This window comes from Nyctereutes procyonoides, unplaced genomic scaffold (assembly GCF_905146905.1).
Source record: "Nyctereutes procyonoides isolate TBG_1078 unplaced genomic scaffold, NYPRO_anot_genome, whole genome shotgun sequence".
In the NCBI taxonomy this organism is placed as follows: domain Eukaryota; kingdom Metazoa; phylum Chordata; class Mammalia; order Carnivora; family Canidae; genus Nyctereutes; species Nyctereutes procyonoides.
This window is the reverse complement of record NW_026575146.1, coordinates 87,731,404-87,750,735: the sequence shown is the minus strand read 5'-3', so window position 1 is coordinate 87,750,735 and position 19,332 is coordinate 87,731,404.

The window sequence follows — 19,332 nt, the reverse complement described above, 5'->3', positions numbered from 1 at the left end:
GGCTCCCCGCAAGGAGCCTGCTTTTCCCTCTGCCTGTGTCTCTGCCTCTCTCTAAGTAAGTAGACATGAATAAATAAGTAAAATCTTTAAAAAATAAAAATAAAAAGGTAAATTTATCCCTTAAATAAATAATAAGTAAAATCTTTAAAAAATAAAAATAAAAAAATAAACTTATCCCTTAAATAAATAAGTAAAATCTTTAAAATAAAAGAATAAATTCATACCTTAAATAAATAAGTAAAATCTTTAAAAAATAAAAATAAAAAAATAAGTAAAATCTTTAAAAAATAAAAATAAAAAAGTAAATTTATCCCTTAAATAAATAATAAGTAAAATCTTTAAAAAATAAAAATAAAAAAATAAATTTATCCCTTAAATAAATAAGCAAAATCTTTAAAATAAAAGAATAACTTTATACCTTAAATAAATAAGTAAAATCTTTAAAAAATAAAAATAAAAAAATAAGTTAAATCTTTAAAAAATAAAAATAAAAAAATAAATTTATCCCTTATTGTTTTCCGGATCTTGTGAACATTGTACCCAGATCTCCGCTCTTCTCCATGTCTATTCATGATCATTTATTGCGGGCATTGAGAAAACCATTGTTTTTGATCTACTCATCTGAAATCTGAGAATCTATGAAAATCTCTTTTGAATTAAAAAAAATTAGCATTGGCACGTAGACATAATTCTTTATAGCACCATAATTTATTTCCCCGTGGTGATGCACATTTATTTCTAGTTTTGTCACCTTGCACATAACGACGCAGGAAATGTCTTTGCCCGGATATCATTGTGTGCTGACCTTGTAGGGTCTGGAGAGTAGAGTTACTGGGTTAAGGAGACGCCTGTGCTGGAGCTGAGACCCCCGGATGCAGAAGAAAGGAAGAGATCTTCCTACTGAAACTTTATTTCAGTTTTATGTAGACCAGGAATCTTATTACTTTGGGGTAACCCTTCTTCCGGGTGTGAGTCTAGGTGTGGGTCCCCCAGGTGCCCAGGGAGTCCCATCTCCTGGCTCCGTATGTGGGGGCAGTCCTCCGGCTGGGCGAGGGCCGTCCCGGGGGCCTGCTGTCACCTCCTGACGGAGCCCAGCGTCTCCCTGCCTGCCTCAGAACGGCTCGGACGCCTGGCAGCACGTCCTTGCTCTGTCCCCTGCAGGCCACCCATCTGCACCCCAGTCCAGGGGAATCTTTCCTGAAGGGCGGGGTGCAGAGCTGGAGGGGGCTTCCTTCTCCTGAAACCTCTTCCTGCCCGCCTCCTGTTTCTCCAATGTTCTCTCTGGGCCCAGCACCTTCCCTGTTGACTTAAGGGCTTGGTTTTAAAAAAAACTAAAGCTGGGGATCCCTGGGTGGCTCGGCGGTTTGGCGCCTGCCTTTGGCCCAGGGCGCGATCCTGGAGTCCCAGGATCGAGTCCCGCGTCGGGCTCCCTGCATGGAGCCTGCTTCTCCCTCCGCCTGTGTCTCTGCCTCTCTCCCTCTCTGTGTCTCTCATGAATGAATAAACAAAATCTTTAAAAAATAAAAAAATAAAGCTGTATACTAAATACCTTCCCCTGCCCCCCAACTTGTGTCCTGAGATAAGGGGGGGAGGGGGGGAGATGGCCGAGTGCCTGCATTGGATGCGTGGGGAGGAAGGACCAAGGGAGTGGGGGGAGGGAGGGGATACCAGGTGGAGAGAAATAAAACCCGAGATAACACCCCGAACAAATCTCCTGCCGCAGACATTTGAAAATTGGAATAACTAGCGCACCGCTGGGGCCTGCAGAGCGCTGCCCTCCCGCCGGCGTGGACCTCGGTGCGTGTCTACCTCCTCCAACCTCAGCAGCCCCAAGTGCTGCTGTTCTTTCGGACTTTTGTCCCCTTGCAGGTGCTGGTCTCATCCGCATGTACGGACGCTTAGAAACGTGGAGAGTCCTGAGTGGCTCAGTCCGAAAGCACCGGCCTTTAGCTCAAGTCATGATCCCGGGGTCCTGGGATCGAGCCCCACGTCAGGCTCGCTGCTCGGTGGGGAGTCTGCTTGTCCCTCTCCCTCTGCTGCTCCCCCCGATTGTGCTCTCTCTGTCAAATAAATAAAAATATTAAAAAAAAAAAAAAGAAGAAGAAACGTTGAGACTTTCAACACCTGCAGCCCCTTTCCTGCGAGCCGCCCGGTCCTACCTCCGCCCGTTGTTTTCTATTGACTCGTTTGCCTTTGTCTCCTATTTGCAGGAGCCTTTGCTTATTGCAGGTCACGGAGGCCTGGAAGTGGTGGACCAGGGTTCTCCCCAGGGGCTGAGCAGGTTGTCCGAAAGATCCAGGGGGTCGGGAGCCCAGGACTACGGGTGGGACAGGGGAGCGAGCAGGCCGTGGGCCGGGCCAGCGTGGGGCTGAGGTCCTTAGAAAGGGTAAACATAGTGAATTAGGGGGCCCCTGGTGGCCCAGTGGGGTCAGCGCCAGGCTCTTGACTTCAGCTCAGGTCAGGATCTCAGAGCTGTGAGATGGAGCCTGGGTGGGACCCTAAGATTCTCTCCTCCTCTCCCTCAGCCCCCCACCCCTGCCTCAACCCCCCCCCCAACAAAACAGTGAAATAGATGAAATAAAGTACGAGGGAGAAGAGAAGAGAGAGGCAGAGGGGCTCTGGGACAGTGCACAAACCCCCAATCCCACACCCTGTCCCCCTCTTCCTTGCAATGCGCCCAGCAAGGTGTAGGTGACACTTAACCATCCCCAGCTAGTGGGGGATCCAGAGCGGGGAGAGCTGGAGTGGCTCCCAGAGGGGGTGGGGGAGCCAGGAACGGGGCTTGACCCGGTGCCCTCCACAGCGCTCAGAAATACTTTTCTTTTTTTACGCCCCTTTATTGTTTCTTGTTTCACTTCCCTATTTTTAGCCCTTCTCTAAGGACTCCCAAAAAATGTGTGGATCACTAGTGTGCACTAGCACACGCCTGGTCCCTGTCCCAGAGACTGTGGGCCCTGGGTCGGCACCGCCCCCGCCCCAACCCGCAGCCGCGGGGACCCGCCCGGGGCCAGAGCTGGGACAGTTCGCAGCCACCGCAGCCGCAGGCGCAGCGCCCGCACCGGCACCCGCACCCGCAGGGGCGTGAGCTTCCCTGGGGCGGCCTCGTGGGTGCGGGTGGCGGAGGGCGGCCGCGTGGGGGCGGGGGCGGAGGGCGGCCTCGTGGGTGCGGGGGCGGAGGGGGGCCTCGTGGGTGCGGGGGGCGGAGGGCGGCCTCGTGGGTGCGGGGGGCGGAGGGCGGCCTCGTGGGTGCGGGGGGCGGAGGGCGGCCTCGTGGGTGCAGGAGGCGGAGGGCGGACTCATGGGGGCGGGGGGCGGAGGGCGGCCTCGTGGGTGCAGGGGGCGGAGGGCGGACTCGTGGGGGCGGGGGGCGGAGGGCGGCCTCGTGGGGGCGGGTGGCGGAGGGCGGACTCGTGGGGGCGGGGGGCGGAGGGCGGCCTCGTGGGTGCAGGGGGCGGAGGGCGGACTCGTGGGGGCGGGGGCGGAGGGCGGCCTCGTGGGGGCGGGGGACGGAGGGCGGCCTCGTGGGTGCGGGGGGTGGAGGGGCGGCCTCGTGGGGGCGGGTGGCGGAGGGCGGCCTCGTGGGGGCGGGGGGCGGAGGGCGGCCTCGTGGGTGCGGGGGGCGGGGGGCGGAGGGCGGCCTCGTGGGTGCAGGAGGCGGAGGGCGGACTCATGGGGGCGGGGGGCGGAGGGCGGCCTCGTGGGTGCAGGGGGCGGAGGGCGGACTCGTGGGGGCGGGGGGCGGAGGGCGGCCTCGTGGGGGCGGGGGACGGAGGGCGGCCTCGTGGGTGCGGGGGGTGGAGGGGCGGCCTCGTGGGGGCGGGTGGCGGAGGGCGGCCTCGTGGGTGCAGGAGGCGGAGGGCGGACTCATGGGGGCGGGGGGCGGAGGGCGGCCTCGTGGTGCAGGGGGCGGAGGGCGGACTCGTGGGGCGGGGGCGGAGGGCGGCCTCGTGGGGGCGGGTGGCGGAGGGCGGCCTCATGGGTGCAGGAGGCGGAGGGCGGACTCGTGGGGGCGGGGGGCGGAGGGCGTCCTCGTGGGTGCGGGGGGCGGAGGGCGGCCTCGTGGGTGCGGGGGGCGGAGGGCGGCCTCGTGGGTGCGGGGGCGGAGGGCGGCCTCGTGGGGGCGGGGGACGGAGGGCGGCCTCGTGGGTGCAGGGGGCGGAGGGCGGCCTCGTGGGTGCGGGGGCGGAGGGCGGCCTCGTGGGGGCGGGGGACGGAGGGCGGTCTCGTGGGGGCGGGGGACGGAGGGCGGCCTCGTGGGGGCGGGGGACGGAGGGCGGCCTCGTGGGGGCGGGGGGCGGAGGGCGGACTCGTGGGGCGGGGGGCGGAGGGCGGACTCGTGGGGGCGGGTGGCGGAGGGCGGCCTCGTGGGTGCGGGGGGCGGAGGGCGGCCTCGTGGGTGCGGGGGGCGGAGGGCGGCCTCGTGGGTGCAGGGGGCGGAGGGCGGCCTCGTGGGTGCGGGCCGGGGGTGGGGGCGGCGGCCAGGGCTGCGCAGGTGCGCAGGTGCGCGGGGCCAGGTGCCTGCGGCGGGGCCCGGGTCCTCCCAGCGGCCTCCACCGCGGCCCGCGCTTCCTTTGCAGCCCTGGGGCCTCAGCAGCCGCCACCGCCCGGTGCTCCGCGTGCCGGTGCCGACCCCCGGCCCCTCCGTCTGGAGCGCCCCCCGCGGGTCCGGGCGACCGCGAGCTGGAGGCTGCCTGCGGGGTCGGGAGGCCCGGCCCCCCCGCGGAGCCCAGCGCGCCCCGAGCCCCCGCGCCACTCGTGCGCTCCGCGGGTCGGGGAGGGGCCGCCGGGGGGGGGGTGCGCAGGCCCCGCCCCCGCCCCCCCGCCCCCGCCCCCGCCCCCGCCCGCCGCGGGAGCCGTCGGGGTCCCGGCCTCCGCCCAGCGCACGAGCGCCCGCGCCGGGAAGGCCGAGGGCCGGGGCGGGGCGGGGGCGGGGGCCGGGGCGGCGCGAGGGGGCTCCCGGGGCTGTCGGGCCCCGCCGTGCGGCCCTCCCGCGGCACCATCGCTGGGCGGCTGCTGCCATCTGGTGGCGGCGCCCGCAGCCTCGCGCTTGGCGGGGGAGGCGGGGGCGCGGAGGCCGGGTCGGGTCGGGTCGGGGTCGGCGCACCCCCGGCGCCCGCAGAGCCCCCGCGTGCGCCCGCCAGCCGGGGAGCCCCAGGCCCCCGCTCGGTGCTGCTCCGAGCCCCCGCGCGGCCGGGACGGGACGGGCAGTGCCGCCCAGTGGTGGGCGCTGCAGCGTCGGGCGCCTCGCCGCGGCTCCCCGTGCCCCGCCGGGTGTGGGGTGCGTCGTGGGGCCGAGACGAGGGTGCGCCGTGCAGGAGCCTCAGCCAGCACCGCCCGGGCGCAGCCTGCAGAGCCCCTGCCCAGGCGGGGCACGGGAAAGCCTCGCTGCTGCTCCTGGGAGATGCCACCCCGCTTCTCGCTCCCGGACCCTCCTCTCCCCCCCCCCCCGCCCTCCCCGCCTCGCCCCAGGGTGCAGCCTTGGCCCGGGCATGATTCTCAGCGTCTGCATCTGTGAGCGGGGCCTGCCAGTGCCGACCCTCGCCCCCAAGCAGGGGAAGAGGCAAGAACGGCTCCGCCTCTGGCCCCCCAGGTCCCCCTAGGTCCCCCGGGCCTTCCACCTCTGGGTGCCCAGGGCCTCATTCTCTGCGGGAGCGAAAAGGCGCTCCCAGCTGCTGCTCAGACCTGGACGCTCCCACGGACCCTGGACCGCAGGGCCTCTTTCCTGAGCTTAGGGGATCGGGGTAGCTTGTGTTTGCGGCCTCCCAGGTCCCAGACCAGGGAGTCTGGATCTCTGACCCCCTCCCAGCAGGCCTCACTGAAGCAGTCGCCTCACCCCTTCGCCGATGCTGGAAGGGGGCCTAAGGACAGTAAACTCTAAAAAAGCAAAGGCTGTCGGGACCCCCTCTCGTCCCAGGAACTGTCCCCGAGACTTGGGTTCAGTGTGTGCGTGCACACCCGGGGTCTCAGACACCGTCCCGTAGGCATGCGGCCTTAATTACCTCTCGGTCTGCTGCAGGGGCCTAAGGACCGGCGTGACAGCCAGGTACAGGGGCGGGGAGGGGACGCCTCCAGCAGCTGCTGCCACTCTGCCTGGAAAGCGACGGCTCCAATTCAAAGGTATCAAATATTTGCCTAGCTGTTCAACATTTCTTCAAATAATATACTCACGGCTAATTCATATCTAGACTCGATGTCTTCATCTCTCCCAGGCCTCCCTCCTGGATTAGCCCGACTTGTCTATTCCGGGAGAAAGTTGTCCTTCATTCTAAAAATAGGCCCTGGAGTCTGGACACTGGCCCACAGTCAGCGGAGGCTTTTTTATTTGTCTCCAGGGCCGTCCCCTCGGGGCAGGTGCAACAGGCCCAGAGCCACTCCCGGGACAGCCAGTGCAGATGCCCAGGGGCACGGAGCAGGTGGGGGCCTCCTGAGAGGTCTGTTCTGGCCACGGCTGCCGCTTGCTCCCAAGGACGTCCCCCCCCCCCCCAGACCGGCTCCTTGACCTTTGAGGGAAGGACAAGACCCACGTCAGAGGCAAGGTCCTTGCTGCTCCTTGCTCCCTCCTGTACGGGTCCTTCTCTCCCTCAAGGTTAGAAGCGCGGGACGTCTCTGTGCCAGCCAGGACCTGGCCAGAAGCAGGTGGCTTGCTCCTTCGGGTCCCTGGGGACAGTTTGATAAAGGGACTTCTTTTCAAAGGGGAACCCATGAAGGAGGCCCAGCGCCCTGGGGCGAGTAGCAGTGGGGCTCTTCCTCCCCTGGGCTGCAGGGCCCGTGAGGGGAGAAGCTCCCTGAGTCCGGGGGCCGCGGGCTGCGTGGAGAGTGGCACGTGACAGGAGTGGCGGTGCAGGGAGCGAAGCCGGGAGGATGCCCCCCCAGCACTGCCCGGTGTGTGCTGGGCCTCCCCACGCTCCACCCCGCCCCGAAGGCAGAGGGGGCCCTGGGGGAGGCCCACAGAGCAGGCAGGGATGTGTCCAGCTCCCTGTCCCCCCCCACCCATGCCCCGGGGCCCCGCTGCCCACCGGCCCCCTCCCGGCTCTCCTTGTCCCAGTCCTTATGCTCTTGGGGCCTCGCCCTCTGCATCTCCCACTGACTCCCCTTCCCTTTGTTTCCCGGCTCTCTCTTCCCCTGTGCCCCGAGGGAGGGCCCTGGCGGGGCAGGGGGGAGGCGACACCCCTTTCCCAGTGGATGGAGTGGTAGCGGGGCCCAAGGCTCACCCCACTGTCACCTGCCGCCGCTGGTGCCCGAGCAGCCGAGCCCTGGAGACTGGCGTCCGGGGATTCTCGGCTCTTCCTTCTCTGATCTGCTCTAAATGAGGCCAATCAGGACACTTTCATTTTCTTACTTCAAGGACTTCCTCGTCCACTTCCTCTCATCCTGCCGCCTTGGCCCGGAATTAGTGAGGAGGAGTCGCAGCACCTCTAGCCCCCGCCAGGCCCTAATGAGCGCTCCTGCTGGGCTCACAGCCCCATGGCTGGCAGGTCCCCGTGCTCCAGGCGCGCCCCCCGCCACAGGCCCGACCCCCACCCATTCACTCACTCACTGGGCGGAGGGCCTGGCTGAGCCCCGGGGTGTATACGTAGCACTGAAGGGTGCAGGGAGGCTGCGGCGCTGCCTCAGTTTCCTCTTCTGTTCAATAGGCATGACAGTCCCTGTCACCAGGCTTGCTTAGGCCTGGTGTGACATCACAGGGAGTTGTGACATGACAGCAACTTGTGCCCAGTCCACACACATAAAGGTACAGCGTCAAGAGTAAGGCGGGGCCCCCAGACTGGGGCTGAGGACGCGGACCTCGGGCAGCAGAGGCAGAAACAGGGATGGACTCGCGGCCCCAACGTCGGCTCGGGTTTTATTTTATTTATTTAATTTTAAAGATTTTATTTATTTTTTCATGAGAGACACGGGCAGAGGGAGGAGCAGGCTCCATGCAGGGAGCCCGAGGCGGGACTCCATCCCGGGACCCCGGGGTCACGCCCTGAGCCGGAGGCAGACGCTCAGCTGCTGAGCCCCCCCACCCCCGGGCTGCCCTCGGCTCTGTTTTTTTTTTTTTTTATTTTATTTATTTATGATAGTCGTACAGAGAGAGAGAGAGAGACACAGAGACACAGAGACACAGGCAGAGGGAGAAGCAGGCTCCATGCACCGGGAGCCCGACACGGGATTCGACCCCGGGTCTCCAGGATCGCGCCCTGGGCCAAAGGCAGGCGCCAAACCGCTGCGCCACCCAGGGATCCCTGGCTCTGGTTTTAAACGGAGTAAAATAATCCCCAGGAAGACCGTCCCGTGGACGAGGCGTCCCCTAGCAGCGGACCTCACCCTGCCCAGAGCACACTACTCTACTCTCCCAATCTGGGATGATCTGTCGAGCCAGCTAACGCAAAGTGAATTTTCATGTTATTTTTGCTTATTTTTGAAGCCCGTTGGGTGCATCGTGGCCGATCGCTGCTCTGACATTTTTCTTCCCTCATTAAGAAAGACGCCCCTGGTGGGTTACCTGTGCTGGGCTCCGAGCAGAGAATAAATACCGCTGGCATCCACTTTCCTGTGCTCCGTGGGTGTAATTAAGAGAAAGACACTTGCAGGAGGGAGACAAAGGAGAGGGCCGGAAGCGGCCAAGGGGTTACTCTCCGAGAACTCCCCAGCTTTGGAGAGCATCCCGACGTCGCCCTGCATGACCTCCTCCCTGACCGTTGGGGTCGCCCTCCACCTGTGCACCCTGACACCGTTCCATAAGGTGGCGGTGGAGGTTGGTTTTCCGTCAGCGCATCTCTCGCCCCTGCTGTGGTCCTCAGCCCTGTTCCTCCCTTCGGCCGAGGGGCCTGCTTTCCTCCCGGGCCCACCCTCCATGGGGGACCCGAGGCGGTCGGGACCGTCTCAGGACTGGCCGGGAGCTGCTTCATGAGCCCCCCGGGGCTGAAGCTCAGCCACTTCGGCATCAGGAAGAAATTGTCTGAAAAAGGAGGCAGACAGGTGCCTGGCTGGCCGAGCCGGTGGACCAGGCCACTTAGATCTTGGGTCTCGAGTTCAAGCTCTACGTTAGGGTTAAAGGTCACTTAAAAGCAAAAAGAAGAAGGAGCTGGACAGCTGAGCGCCTTGTGGGATTTGGGACCTGGGGTCCCGTTGGAGCCCTGGACTTTGCAGACGGGCGCTGGGGGCCTCCCGCCTTCCTCATCCTCGCCCTGCCCAGCCACTGCCCGGTGCGCGGAGCTCGTGCGCACATCGGCCTCCAGAGGAGGGGGACCTGGCACCCCGGGCGCAGGTCTTAGGGCTGCAGCTCGGGAGCATCTGTAATGCCCTCATTTCCTGGTTTTGTTTTTGTTTTTTCCCCAGAAGTGGTCCACCAAGGGCACAGCAGCTTCAACGAGCTGAACCCCCACTTCCTCCCCGGTCGGAGCCCCCGCCGGTGCTCCTCGAACCCAGGTTGTGAGCTGCAGTTGGTGCCAGGCCAGCCAACCTGCGTCGGGGCCACATGTGTCCCCTTCACACCGGGCCTTTGTCCTGCGTCTCCGCAGAGGGCTTGGAACTGCGGCCAGGCCTTCCTTTTCTCTCCCCCCCCCGCCCTCCCCACCGGCTCAGGTCCTGGAGGGCAGCGGCCTGGCGCCTCTGGAGCCTCCTCCTCCAGCCTGGCACCAGGGCTCAGCGCCGCCTCCCGCGTTCCCGGTGCCCACGGGGTGTCTGATGAATACATGTTGGGCGATGGACTAACAGGAACGCAACCGAGGTTTGCAGACATACCCCGGTCTCGCCGGCTTCCCCCGGACCGTGTGCCCCTGTGCTCCGGCGGGAGAGGGAGGCCCACGCGGCGGGCGCCCGGACCCGTGGTGCCGCCGATGCCCCTCGGGCTCCCCCGTGTGAGCGAGCAGCTCCCCAGCCCGGCTGCGGGGGCCCCGACTGCGGTACACGGGAGGCCAGCAGCCGCGGCCACAGCCCCCTTGCCCCGTGGGGCCCGCGCTTAGCGCCCACGATGCCCCAAGGACGCTCGGTCGGCGGCTGCCAACGGGGCCCCGGGGGCGGGGAGGCCGCGTTAATCCGGCCCTTCCCGGGTGTGCGTCCGTTCCCCAGAGACAGACTGGCCGGGCCGCCAGCTTTCCTCTTGCCGAGGCAGCAGCAGTCCACGCTCCGAGCGTCTGCACGCTGCCATGTGGGTTCTGCGTGGTGTTTTCGTACAGGAAAACTGGCTCCGGGAAACATAGCTGCGCACGGCCTCGCACAGACAGCGCCACGCGGCCGCGGGTTCTCCTCTCGCCGCCCAGCAGCGGGGGCCCGGCCCTGCCCGCCCACGGGCCTCGGCCACTGGAGACCAGGCGGCTCGCGCGGGGCCCTGGCCAGGGGACACACCGCCCGAGGCCGGGACACGCATGCCCGGGAGGGACGCCGCCAAGTCCCTTCACCTCGGTGGGACTCCGGGACCCGTCGTGGCCTCCTGCGGCAGGAGTGCTCGCCTCTGCGGGGAGGGGGGCCGGGCCATAGGGGTCGCGGCTGCTGGGGGCTGGGGACGCAGTGACACTACCGCCTGCGCTGGCAGCGGCTGCCTCTGCTGGATTCTGGCCCTGCCCTCCGCTGGCCGTGTGACTCGGTGGGGCTCCTTGATGTTTGTGCCCGACGTCCTCATCTGTACCATGGGGACGACACGATCGTCGGGCTTCCACGGGCCTAGATGAGTCGTGTGGGTTGGTTCGCCGGGCAGAGGCGCGGACACCTGGCGCCTGGTGCCCACGGGCCGGCCTCCTCCTAGCGGGGCCTCTTTCCACCCAGAGTCGTCTCCAGGACGCAGCCCCCGCCCCGAGACCAGGCCCCCCGAGGGTAGGAGAGCCCAGTGCTCCCGCCCAGGAAGCCTCCAGTGTGTTAAGTCGTCACAAAATGCCAGAGCGAGGTTACATCCGTTAGGGTAAACTGAGGACAGTTACACAGCGAGTTCACGGCTTTCATCAGACGCACGGCAGGGCCTCCCTGGACAGCCCCCGACACACTGACGGCAGCCTGGCTTGTGCCCCCCAGGAACGCGCGCTGGGGGCCGATGGCCCTCCTTCCCCTCCGTCCCCTCCCAGGCCCGCCCTGCGGCCTTCATGGGGGAAGGTGGGGAGAGCAGACACGGTCTGGCTCCGGGCCCGGCGGAGGCCGAGAGTAGGTGCTGGGGCCAGACCTCGGCTGCCACCCCCGGAACCTTCTGGAACAGGCTGAGGGGCTGGGGCCGTGGGGAGGCGGCCGGGGCCTTGCTGCGGGCCTGGCCTCCTGGGGAAGTCCCCCCCCCCCCGCCCCCGCCATGGCCCAGCGCTGTCCCAGAGCCCGTGGAGGACGTTCTGGAAAGCCGGGCAGCCCAAATGACTGAGAACACTTAGCTCTTGGCCTGTCCCCTTCCTCCGGGACTGAGCGGCAGGAGTGGGGGATGCGGTCAGTGCGCGGCCCCTATAGTGGCAGCAAGTGCCAGCTCCTACACCTGCTCCTTCCCGGCTGGCTCTCTCCTGGCCTGGGGTGGGGGGGTTGGGGGGAGGCTCTTCTTCCCCTGCGGGAGCGGCCTTCCAGGTGCCTCAGGGCTCAGCCCGGGAGATCCTGGCCGGCAGGCTCAGAATCCGGTTCTCACCTTCCTCCCAGGACGCCCATCTCGCTCCTGGCTGGGCAGGACTGTCACCACCTGGCCGGGGGGTGGCCCTACGATGCTGGCACCTGCTCTTCCCCATTCCAGAACAACGGCACACCCCACGCCAGTCAGGCCCAGGCGTGGCTCGGGTGCACACTTGACCTGCGTGCCCACCGCAGAGCCTAAACCAGGCTGGGGCTGCTCCGGGGGGCAGGGGGTGCTCTGAGCGGGGGACTAAGGTCCAGGGAGCAGCTCTCGGTGCAGCCGCAGCAGAGATGCCAGCTTGGGAAGACAGGCGGCGGGTGACGGAGATAATTGGCACCGTGAAGGCTGGGGGTCAGACCTACCACGCTGTGGCTCCAAACCCAGCCCTCTGTGACCAGGCACATGCTCGGGCACCGCCTGTCACTCCCCTCCTTCCCACAACATCCCCATCTTTTTGTGCCTGGGGGGTTAGAACAGGGAGCATCAAGCCAGCGGGAACGGCCTTGGTTCCTCTCCTTCCCAGAGAACCGAATGCCCACACGTGCTCTGGTCCAGTGCGGAGGCTCCTACACCCGAGCACGCGTGAGTTTTCCTGTGCGCAGCCGGGAGCCTGCACCCACACACGCTGCCCGTGGGTGATGCGGGGCCCTTCGGGGGAGCTCAGGCTCCCCGTGTGTGCAGAGCCCTGCGGCCACTGGACCGCAGTCCCGCAGCCCAGCCTCAGCCACCTGCCCCTGCTCCCTGGTCACTTCCACTGTGCCCCACCCCGTCCACTCAGGCCATCAAGACTTTTCTCTTGTCCCTCACGTGGCCAGATTTGTTCAGGCAGCGCCCACAGCACCTACAATTGTGCCCTGAGCATTTGCTGCTGTGGACCCTTGACCCCTGCTGAGGACGGAGGTGCTCGCGGGGCTCACTGCGAACGTGGGAGGATGGATAGGACCCCGTGGGAGGCGCCGGGGAAGCCCTGCCCCTGCCCCCTCGGCATCCGCTGTCCCCATCGTGCAGCTGAGCCCGTCCTGCCTGTGGGAAGTGCCAGCGGCTGCAATCTAGGGACTAGCACCCTGTAGGGGACAAGGGAAGTTGTGGATGGACAGCCCAGCTCCCCGCCATCTGGGGGCCTGAGGCCTGCTCTCCGCCGTGTCCCCGGTCCCAGGACCTCTCCCTGCAGCAGAACCGGCTCTCTGGCCCTCTGTGGCCTGGGCTCCTTCCGTCCCTGCCTCACGATCCAGTCCCCCGACAGTGCCTGGAAAAGCCAACCCTTTGCTCAGTGTGCCCAGCAGCCTTCGGTGACGGTTCCTCCCCGGGCACAGGAGGTGCCTCAAGGCCCTAATCCCCGGGGGTGGATAATCCGCCCCAGGGAGGACAGCAGGGACAGGTGGGTGGTTTCCTTCACTCCGGTGTTGGATCTCAGGTTCCTGGGGAAAGTGGCACCTTTGGTCTCCTGCCTTCTCCTGCCCCACAGACAGATTAAACCAAACAAGGTGGAAAAAAGTTGTCATTAGAAAAAAATCTTGTGGCCAAAGGCTGCCCGAGGCCGGGGTCTGGGAGGAGAGACGGAGCTAAAATGCTTCGGAGAACCTAAGGCCTGGAACCCGGCTCCATCCAGAAAGAGCTTCGCAGCCGGGACCCCAGCGACAGCCACGGGTGGGAGCAAAGAAAGTTTCGAGACTCCTCTCTTCCAGAGATAGTTTCAAGAGCTTTATTTTTCTTGCCAGTTGGCTAAGAAGCAAAAAAAGGAACAATAGATTCAAGCTGAAATAATTTGCATTTATGATGAACACAAGGAATATCTACCTTGCATTTTCCTAAAAAAGAAAAATTAAACCCCGTTTTTAATTAACTGATAAACTATTAATCAAATTTTTGCAATGTTAGGTGACACATTATTCATTTAGATAGAATGACTGTGAACTTAAACTAATCAAATCTGATTTGCCCACATAGGCTTGATTGAAATACATTTTAACTAGCATATACAAAGAGAAAATCTTGGATTTCTTACCTAATCTTCAGAGTATACTGCTGAGTTAATAAGGGCAGTTTTTTTTTTAAATGAGACCACCATTTCTTCATCTGCATATCAAAATCAAGAGGAACTTAATTGCAAAACACATATTCCTGAAATCTAATCATTACACTGCTTTAGGGTATTTTATTGAAGCATGTTAAATTATGGACAGAATATTAATGATGGAGCTAATCAAACCCAATTAGTCACTTCTAACAATAGTCACATAAATATACAAGTCAGGTACTAAAGTACTGTAGATATGATGTAAAATTGTTAAAATATTAAATGTATGGGATATTTATGAAATATTCATGTAGAATTTAAAGCCAAAAAATCATCGGTTAAGTCACTTTGAAGAAAACAAGTTAGGCGGTGTCCTACAATATTTGACTGGAATTCACAAGTTTTCACCTATTCTTCAGGTACATTCGAATCCAGGGGATTAGCGAGTCTATAATCAATCAATCAGCAAATTCTAATAAGGTGACTTACCATATTCATGACCCGGTATTTCACTCTTGCATCCTGAGATTTTTTTTTTTTTTCGGTCTTTTGTTTTCTGACTTTTTTCAAGACCTGCTGGAAGGGTAGGTCTGGAGTCTTGGGGCCTTGGAAAAGCTGCCGGAGGGGTGCATAGAGCGTTCCGGGGCCCGTGGCATCTCGCGTCCACCCCCATCGCCGGGGCAAAGCCAGGCAGGACAAGGCAGGGAAGCCCCTGCCCGGCGGAAGTCCCCCTCCTCCCGCAGGTGAGGCTTCAGGAACAGATGCTCAGAGGCCCCGGGGAGTTCCAGCTTTGGCCTGTGAGTGATCTTGGTGGAAGGTTCCAGGCCCGGAGCCGGGCCAAAGCAGGTAGGCAGCACCAGATGTGGGAATCCCGGCCGCAGAGCACCCCCCGACCCCGCTTCATCTCGAGCATGGCTGCGGGGTCCCCGACCAGCGGTCACACAGGCCTGCGCGGCAGTTTCACCGAGGACCGGCTTCCTTTTATAAAGGGCTTCCCCTCATAAAGGAGGCGTCGGGCCTCAGCACTCACTTTGCAGGCCTTGTCCTATCCTAGTACCCCATCCAGACCCCGGTCTTCCCCTCTCCTGTCATCTTTCTAGAACGCTGCCCTCCTGCCTCCCATGCTGGGGTCTCAGCTCTGGGGAGACAGTGGTCCCGTGGCACGGGGCCCAGCTCTGGCCGAGCATCCCGAGCGAACATCCCTCCCACCCACCACCCGGCTACCCACCCATCTGTCCTCCAAACACCAAGAACGAGGATGCCCCAGGCCCCGTGCTGGCTCCTCCCTAGACTTGGGGAGCATAGAAACGAGGCAGAAAGTGTGTAAATTGTGTTGCTTCCTCCTGCACATCATGTACGCTCCTGCCTCAGATAACGGCACCTTCCTTTTCCTTCCAAGAGCCCCTCTGTCCCCACTTTCGGCCTCTAAGGCTTGGGGGCCGCTCCGCTGCCTGGATCCACAGCGGGCGATGACCCAGGCCTGCCAACAGTGCTCCATCCCTTAGTCCCTGTGATGGGCTCGTAGGTGGGGGTGTGAGGACGCGAGCAGGTGTGGTCCTGAGGGTTTCTGCTGGAACTGCAAGGAAGGAGGAGCCGTTCCTGCTGGGCTGTCCTGGGAGCAGAGGCCGCGGCCGCCGCACGCACAGGGCTGACACCGAGGACAGAACAAGTCCCTTGGAGCTCCCGACCTTCTAGTTGCTGGAGCCCATGAATCTCCCCTCTTTTTCTCTCTTTTTATTCCCTCCTTAGCCACTCTGAGTTGTGTTTCCTGTCACTTGCAACCCGAAGAGTCCTGGCCAATGACGGGAGAGAAGCAGAGAGGTACAGGGACGCTGAGGGGCAGTGCGGAGGGGGGTGGCGTCCGCGGCTTGAGGGGAGCTGGGCAGAGAGCTGCAGGGCGGCTCCCGGAGCACAGACGGGCCCTGCCTGCGCCCTGCCCCGGGTGCCCTCCGTGGCCGCGGCGGAGGCCGGTGAGCGCAGGTGGTCACCTGCAGGAGGTGGTTCCGGTGCGGACACGGTGGGCATCTCGTGGGGAGCACGGCCCCGCGTGTGGCTCAACGAGTGGCTGCAGATGCGCGCGGGTTGATCTATTCTAGCAAGTTCCCATGCCAGCCTAGTACCGCAAACACAAGCTCCTTCGGGCAAGAAAGCCCCTCCTGCCCGGCATCCGGGGCTCCCCATGGGGCGGCCCTGCCTACCTCCGTGGAGTTGCCCTGCTCCCGCTGCGCCCCCCAATGTGCTAGTCCTCTAGCACCTTCCCCAGCCTCTGGGATCCTCCGTTGCCGTTTCCTTCCACAAGTTCCACCTCCAAAGCCACTTCCTCCGTGAAGCCTGCCCCGGTCTTCCCAGCTCACCGGCATTGCCCGGCTTTTGTTGTTGTTGTAGTTTTTAAGCAGGCTCCACACGGGGCTCAAACTCACGACCCTGAGCTCAAAACCCGTGCTGAGATCCAGGTCGATGGGTGACCGACTGAGCCACCCAGGCGCCCCGATCTGTCTCTGGGCTGGCGGATCTCTCACGACCTTGGCTTTCCACGTGTTGGAGTGGGAAGGGGAAGCCTTGGCGCCGAAGCTACATCGGTGTTTGGGCGGCGGGGGGCGGGGGGCGGGGGGCAGCAGGACTAAGGGCTAGACTCAGGGGTGCAGGGCTGAAAACAAGAGCTTAGCAGAAGCCGAGCACCTCTGCAGAGGTGAGCAGGAGAATTTGCAGCGGGGCCCTGGGACTCCTCACAGGTCGTGGGAGTGGGGTTCACATCATGCACCTCTAATCTCTAGGGAGGGGCCGTGTCCTTGACCCGGGGGCGGGTCTACGACCCAGGCTGCCTACCAGAGCGCCAGCCCCCAGCCCCAAGGGCCGGCAGGGACTCCCTCAGCCTCCTGGTACCATCAGGAGGAGTCGGTTGGCGCACAACTCCAGACCGGGAGTTCCCCAGAGGCTCTGAGATTTGGTTTTGGGTCGGCATGTGGCCCACATCTGGGGGCCATTGGTATAATTTCACACCAGGCTCAGCTGAGCCTCTGTAAAGTATCACCTATACTTTCGAATATTTTTTAAAAATCAGATAATAATGCAAAATCACAAACATTTTTAACATTTTTGCCATTTCTGCCCCAGACTTTTTTTTTTTTTAATGCAAAAAGTAGCAGATGACATGATGCGGTATATTCATGCCTCATGGCAGGCCGTGCGTGAGTCCGGTTAGCGAGTGCCCCACGTGTACACGAGTTCATCCAGAAGTGCCAACTGTGCACTCCCACCACCACGCGTGAGGGGTTCCTTACATCTTCTCCAACACTTGGTATTACATGTTCGTCTTTTTTTCTTATCTCATGGGTGTGAAATAGTAGCTTGAGGTTGATTTAATGGCTCTCTCCCCAACTGCTAGAAGCCTCATGTGCCTTTTCTGGCAATTTTTAATCCGCCCCATCCTCACATCGGCCTCCTCCCTCCCGAGAGTGGGCTCCCGTAGGAGGCACAGCTCCTGTGGTTTTCGGGCAAGCAACTCAGCCTCCGTGTCCTTATCTGCGAAATGGGCAAAATAATGGCTAATCTGTGAGTTTAGACAACGCAGACCAGCTTTCAGCTTCATGGGGTCCAGAGCAGATGAGCGGACCAGTCTTCCTCCTGCAAGCAATCAGGCCTGGGGTGACGCTTTCATTTTTGTCGAAAGGGGGTGAGTCCAAAGTGCCATTTCTTTCTTTTTCTTTTTTTTTTTTTTTAGGATTTTTATTTATCCATGAGAGACAGAGAGAGAGAGAGAGAGAGAGGCAGAGGGAAAAGCAGGCTCCATGCAGGGACCCCGACGTGGGACTCCATCCGGGTCTCCAGGATCATGACCTGGGCCGAAGGCAGGCGCCAAGCCGCTGGGCCACCTGGGCTGCCCCCAAAGTGCCATTTCAATTCAAGTGGAGCTTCTCCGGAAGCTGGGGTGGCAGAGGAAAGTGCGCCCTCTGTGTCGCGGCTGAGGAGGGGCAGGTGGGGCGGGGGAGCGGTTCAGAGCTCCGGCTTGGGTGGGGGGTGCTGGAGGCCGGTGCTGCAGGAGCTCCCGCTCCCTCTTGGCAGGCCTCCATCTGCTCTCCGGACAGCAGCCCGGGCGAGTGGCCTCTCCTCCCCGGGGCCCTTCTACCCGTGGGCAGACCCACGAAGGGGAGGCAGGGCCCAGGGTTGGGTCAGGCTGACACCACCAAAAGGAAGCATCTGCTGTGGGAGCCGCACCTGACAGATGATTTATTTCTGCCTTAGGTTCCCCAACGGCCCGGCCTTATCTCTGCTCTGCAAGGCCTCCCAGGCCCAAAAAAAGCAGAAAAACTCTGCTTCATTCAAGACAGGAGAGAACCATCGAGGTGACTTGCCTGAATTTCCCTGGAAAATTTCCCTGGGAACATCCTGAAGCAATTTGTCAGCCATCAAGGCGCCATCAAGTCACCTGAACTTTTCGGTTACCCAAAAAGCGGTATTGAATCACCTTCAAAGGAGCCCATTTCAAAGGTACAGTTTGATGAGTTTTGGCAAATATCCACACTCGTCTAAGCAGACTTAGGTCTTCCAAAATGCATGATTTCTGTGGGATTTGATCCTATTAGTTGAAAACACAAAATTGCAACTCTTTCCAATTAGTGAGCGAAATCACTGACCCACGCGGGGGGGGGGGGGGGGGAGGGGACGGGCGTTTGCTGGCTGGATTTTAAGAAAAACCTTTGCGTAGTTGGTAGACGGGGTGGAAAGTGAGCACGTGACCTAGTGATGCCTGCTGCCCATTTGGACCCACCTGCCTCTCTCAGGTGCCGTTTTCAGTTGTCGAAGCCATTAAACCAAGTATCAAGAACCAGGCTTCGGAGCTGCTGCCTCGCAAAGTGTTAATCAAGATTTTCAAAAATAATGAAGCACATTTAATCACATTGCCACTCACGAAGAACATCATAATTAATATTTGGGTGAGAGCAAAAAGATTATGTTGTTAATAAATAAGTTATTTTAAATATTGTTTATCTCTGTCTTGTCCTTGTAAAACGTGTATTTTGTGTATGTCTTATTATAAACACAGTGAAATGATACCCTGGGATACAGCAGACTCACAGGCGAGGACTGGATGCAGGTTCTCCTTCGGGAGGTGGCTTCGGGAAGCCGGAGGGAGGCCACGGGGAGGGAGACGGGGACTCACTGGGGATGCACTGGGGACACACTGGGGACGCACTGGGTATGCACTGAGGACGCGCTGGGGATGCACTGGGGACACATTGGGGACGCACTGGGTATGCACTGAGGACGCACTGGGGATGCACTGGGATGCACTGGGGACACACTGGGGACGCACTGGGGATGCACTGAGGACACACTGGGGACGCACTGGGGATCCTCTGGGGATGCACTGGGGATGCACTGGGGACACATTGAGGATGCACTGGGGATCCTCTAGGGATGCACTGGGGACACACTGGGGATGCACTGGGGATGGTCTGGGGATGGTCTGGCTCATCCCGAGGAGCCCGGGTGAGGCATCCTGTGGGATGCGTTCCCGTTGTCCCATTGAGGGATGTGGACAGCTGGGAAACTTTCCACTGGAACATCTTCCTTCTGTGGTTGGGGTTGCCCTTGCGATGTCAACTTGCAGCCACGTCGGGCTGCCCTGATCAAGGCAAGCTCCACGGGTGCTGGAAAAGCCTCTCGTCTTAGGCAAGCGGCCGGGAGCCAATGCTGGGGCGGGAAGCCGTCGCCTGTATGGGAAGGAGGCGCCCCGAGTGTCGTGTCGCCGAACTCA